At 37.1% G+C, this 5,757-nt stretch overlaps 1 pseudogene; it reads right to left on the bottom strand.

Moving 5' to 3' along the window:
• Window positions 1-4,995: 4,995 nt before the first annotated feature.
• LOC114052921 lies at window positions 4,996-5,493 on the bottom strand (annotated as a pseudogene).
• Between the last annotated feature and the right edge of the window lie 264 nt (window positions 5,494-5,757).

The raw sequence follows: 5,757 nt of genomic DNA, 5'->3' as shown, positions 1-5,757 counted from the left end.
TATGCTCTAGCATGGGATTCCCAAAAATTACCTTTGCCAAAGACCAGGGACATGGATTCCAGAAGGAGGGTGCACAGGATCCAGATCCAGGAGGGCAGCAGCACTAGAGCAGATGTCAAAATGGTTTGAGTGGATGGCTGGCTGGCCAGGATGTGGAGACAAAAGAATAACTACTAATTTTTTTAACTAAGCTTTTACATTCCCGTGGCATTTACTACATTCACGGCCATCCTCAAGATTGACTTCAGTTGCAATGTTGCTAAGAAGGACAGGCAGGGAGCCGTTGTAACATGATTTCAAGTTACAAAGCATCCCCTGATGAACTTGTTTCATGCATAAAACGAAATTCAGGTATCAGTTGCTCCATTCTTTAGGCCTTAATCCTTTAGGACCAGGGAAAGTGAGCACATCTCCACAACTGACTGAGGAACTTTATCTTCACAGAACACAGATAATTGTGAAGCACTAGTATTATAATAAAACGAGGAAGATCCCCTGGAGCAGGCTTCCAATAGCAATGAAGGAAAGCAATGACAGGAACAGAAAAAGCCTGTCACTCTGGACAGCTTTCCTGGATTCACATCTACTCAGTAGTCAGACATCTATGTACTTTTCTAAACTTCAGTGGAGTGGGATACCGAGGGTGACTTCTCTTGTTGTTCAGTCACATCTGACTCTTCGTGACTTATGTGGGGTTTTCTTGGCAAAGATACTAAAGTTGTTGGCATTTCCTTCTCTAGTGGATTAAGGGAAACAGAAGTTAAGTTATGTGCCCAGGGTTACATAGCTACTGAGTGCCTGAGGCTGAATTTGAACTCAGATCTTCCCGACTCTAGGCCTCGCACTCTATCTACTGAGTCACTTCCCTACATATTCATAATTCATTAGTTTGTGAGCTCTCTGAGTGCAAGGGCTGTTTTTGACACTTTTTGTATCCCTAGCATTTAGCATTGTGCCTGCCATATATTATGTGCTTAACAAATGTTTATTGACTGACTAAATGTTAATAATCTGAAGTGATTATGCTCTTAAACCCTCATAAGCTGTTTTGGTTGTCTGTATAGTATATTACCTATGTTACTCATGGAAAATGTGCTTTTTTTGGCAACAAAGCTAATATGGAAATATTTTTTGCATGGTTTCTCATGTATAATGGGTATCATAAGGGGGTGTCACTCAAAACGTATTTTCTTTTCTTCAATAGAAAAATGGTATTTCTTCTCTAATTTTTAAAAATAGTAAGCAACAAGGATTACAATTACTAATTAGTGCTATGGGATGATAGGATAGTCTTGCCTATTTGTATCTTTGGAATTAATCAGGAGAAACTGTGTTCCATTGTTCATATTTATTCAAAATTCCCAAACTATGTAAGATGGGTGGTAGAGCCAAGTTTTCATTTTGTTCTTTCCATGCTGGACAGGGTTCAGTAGAAGAAAAGTGCCTAAACTTTGGACCTTCTTAGTCCACTTACACTATATAGTTTGTATTGTAATTGTGTTATGTGCATTTTAAAGGTATATAGCTTTAGACCTTAGAGAGCTAATCTCCTTTAACAGATTACAAAAATCCAGAGACTAAGGACCATGTATCATTAATCTTTGTAGCCACCCGAATGCCTTCAGGAATAATAGTAACTTTTTCATTTAGCATTTTAAGGTTACAAAGCACTTTCCTTTCATTATTTCATTTGATCTTCAGAAAAATTCTATGAATTGGGCACTTTTTATCTTGGATGGGAAGTGGGGTCGATACCACTGAATTCTGTGGTATAAAGAACTCTCATTGTGACAATTGCCTCCCCTGATACAGAACTGCCAATAATTTCTATTTTAGAGAGCTAACTAGGGCATTAAGAGGACAAGGAACTTTCCCAGGGTCATGCAGCCAGTTTGTGTCAGAGGTAGGATTTGAACCCAGGTCTTTCTGATTCCAAGACCAGGTCTCTATCTCCTATTTCATTCCACCTTTCTGATGTGCTTTTCTTACCATTATGAGGCTCAGACAGGTTAAATAACATCTCCATGGCCATTCAACTGGAAACTGTTAGAGGCGTTATTTGAACCCAGATTTCTTCCTACCCCAACATTAGTGATCTTTCTGTTATCCAATATTCTATTTTCTTTAAATGAAGGAAATATTTGTTGACTCAATGTTCTAATATGATCATGTAAGAGCCCAATGGGTAGCAGCATTCCCTCATGTATATTGATAATTGTAATTAACCCACATATCAATAATTATAATTAATCCAAGTAGTAACAAACCATAGAAATGTGGTTAATAGTGGATAGAGCAGTGCTCCAAAGTTTTGATTAACCAAGGGACTTTCATCATGCCAGAAAGATACCATTTTGCAGTGACTCCTAGAAAGTCAGGAACAAAAGCTTCTCGAATTTCTAAAATACATAATTGTTCTTTGGAAGGAAAAGCAAATAATTATAAGCAGGAGTAAATTTGTTATGCTGATCAAAGGCTGGGAGTTTTTGAAATGCTGAGAGATTTGACCTGGGACAACAGTAAAAGCTGGTCTATTATCATTTACAGAGGAGAAAATGCGAAACAAAGGGACACAATTACTCTGAATGTTTCAGGCAGATGGTATAAAATTACCTCTTATGTAATTAAAAAAGAAAAATTATCTTGAAAAAAGGGAAATATTTTTGCCTTGAATTTCTATGACATATGTAGGCATGGGACAGATGACACAAGAGACAAGAGGAAGGGGTAGGAGAACACTGCTGTGGAGCTTTGTGGAAGACAAAGTTTACGTAAAAAAGCAGCAACTTCAGAATAATGGCAAATAATAACAATGTGTAGTGTTTTACATGTATTAGATCATTTGAATTCTGAATATTGTTTTTCCCATTTTACAGAGAAAACTGAGAATTGAACTCTGGGTACAGATTGACACATTTTTTTTTTAAATTTTACTTGATTTTTCTTGCTTTTTTGGCAACAAAGCTAATATAGAAATATTTTTGCATGGTTTCTCATGTATAATGGGTATCATATTGCTTGCCTTCTTAATGGGGAAGGTCACTCAAAATTTTAAAAATGTTAAAACCAAAAAAAAAATGCTTTCACTATGGAAAAAGAAAGAAAATTGAGGCTTATTAGAGAAGTTAAATAACTTCCACAGTCACACAGTTTGCAAGAGCCTGGGGCAGGATTCAAAGATCTTTCTGTCTCCAAGTCCAGTACTGTTTTCACTATATCATAGGGTTACAACTAGATTGCAGGCTCACTGAGGGCAAAGTTACACCTTTCTCTGTATCCTTCAAATAGTCTTTAACATAGTACTTTGCACATGGTAGATCCTTAGTAAATATTGATTGAAGAAAAAAAATAAATTAAAATATATAGTAGTTACCCACTATGTTCTAGGCAATGTAAGTTAAAGAGATGAATGAGTCATTTCTGTTCTTAAGGAGAAGCATTTGAAGTTAATCTTTTGTTTGTACATGAGCCAAGAAGCTTGTTTGCTTTAACAAGTTTCTCGCCAAATCATCTTCTTTTGTCTCACCAGTTACCTCCCTGAGTCACTGTCCAATGGATTATAGGAGGGTAGGGGTCACCCTACCTTAGGGTCTACAGGAATCACCCATATTGGTGGTAATAAGGAGAGCCTGCTTAGAGAGTTCATGAATTCTTTAAATGATGGTTCATGTCTTGATCAAATAAATGTAATGGACAATAATCTCAAAATGTCTTCATAGACTTGAAAAATCAGGATGTAACCAAGTTCTAATAACTTGGTCTGACCATAACTTTGTCTTACAATATACACAGAGGTTTACAGAGCATTTAATATTAAAGTTCATGTAGTATAATCTCCCTTGATCACTGAAATCAATATATAAGAACTATATTCTGTGATCTATATGGATCCACAGTGAGCCAAATCTAGCCATCTCTGGTACCAGGAAGGGTTTTTCTTTCTCCACAGAGTAATAGAAAGACTTTTAACCAGCTACTAATTTTGAAATACTAGAACTTTTGTTAGAAAACTCACTCTACTCTGTGGTAGCCATTCAACTCGCAATTAGTTATTGAATAGCTAATTCACTTAAATCTCTCCTTTTCTCATTATTCCACATATAAAATCAATATAATTTGTTTAAACAGTCATAATCCTAGCTTGTCCCCAAAATATAGATTATCCAGTTAAGTAGATGGATACTTATTCACTAGTACCACTTGAGATTTCATTAGCTCATTTCCTGAAGTGCTCATGAACAAAATGTAGAGTCCAAAGCCAAGCACCATTTTGTTGAGTACTGGAGTCCTCAACAGTATGGTTCCTACATTCTAACCTGGGAAGCAGATTAAAGTGATTTCCATTGTGATACATTTTTCCCCAGAGTGAAAGAAAAAAAAATAATTCTCATTAAGCAACCCCTTTATTTTACAGTATACCCATGAAATACAATGTAATATACTACCTGCCACCTACCTGTGTAGCAGGGTTGTTTGAAGATTAACTAATAAATGATTGTAAAGAGCTTTGAAAATAGAACATGCCACATATATGATAAATAATAATGAGCCAACCAAAGAAAACTGGAATCCCTTCAAATTAAAATGAAATATGCTAGTCATAATGCATATAACCCACCATTTCTACCTTAATGAAGATGAGAAGGTGTTCTTCAAAAAGGAAAGAAAGGAGAAATAAAAGAACCTTGTTTTTGGTCCCTCTTTCCAGGGGGTAGAGTAAGTGATAAATTAATCTTTTCTAAGGATAAAGAAAACATGTACCTTGGTACAGGCAGAGAGAAGAGGTAAACACTTTTATTTTTTCCTTAATCTATGGTCCAAAATCTTGTTTTACCTATCATAGTAGCTACCTTAGATGAAAGGTGTTAAATATGCACCCAGGGCTTCATGTGGCCCGTAACACTCCTGAGTGTTTCAGAACCAGATTAAAATGTAGTTGAAAAATATTTTTTTTTGTCAAATGTTAATTTATTGCAATAGTGTCCCTTGTAGCTTTTAATTTGCTGGGCATTCCACAGCACCACTACTGATGTCATCAATGACATCATGAGGATGCCTACCATCAATTTTGCAGCCCAGAGGCTGGGCTGTTCCAAGTATCTCTTTAATGGTTCCAGAAAGGTCTCTTGCCAAGGATCGGTGCCTCATCTGCCGAACAGTGTTGACAATCTCATCAAGAGTGATGTTTCCATTGTGTTTGATATTTTTCTGTTTCTTTCTATCCTGGGGAGGTTCCTTTAGGGCTTTGATGATCAAGGCTGAGGCAGAAGGCACAAACTCAATCTGGGCCTGTCTGTTCTGAATGGTAAGTTTCACTGTGATCCTTAGCCCTTTCTAGTCACCAGTTGCCATGGCAATGTCATCACCAACATTTTTGGGAGACAAACACAAGGGACCAATTTTGGGGGCCAGAGCTGATGTGGCACCAATTTCACCACCAGTAGACCTTAAAAACATGACTTTAATTTCATTAGGGTCCAACTTGGGAGGCATGGTGGTGATGAAAGTGGAGGTTTGGCCTGGATGCTGTGGGGTGGCTGCCGGTGTCGGATGAACCTGGATTCGGGATGACCGAAAGAAGTTGTACCTTCACCACCATGAGCTGGAAGCTAAAAGCGTAGTTGGAAAATATTTAACAAGATAAAGATACAATAAAACATAATGTTAATGCGTGGTTTTCTAATTCAATATGTGGCCCACAGGGATCCTTATGTACAATTTAGTGGCCTCCATTTCTAGTTGAGTTTGATACTCCTG

The sequence above is a fragment of the Vombatus ursinus genome, unplaced genomic scaffold (assembly GCF_900497805.2).
Source record: "Vombatus ursinus unplaced genomic scaffold, bare-nosed wombat genome assembly UNPS02014810.1, whole genome shotgun sequence".
In the NCBI taxonomy this organism is placed as follows: domain Eukaryota; kingdom Metazoa; phylum Chordata; class Mammalia; order Diprotodontia; family Vombatidae; genus Vombatus; species Vombatus ursinus.
This window is presented reverse-complemented; position numbering and strand designations above follow the sequence as displayed.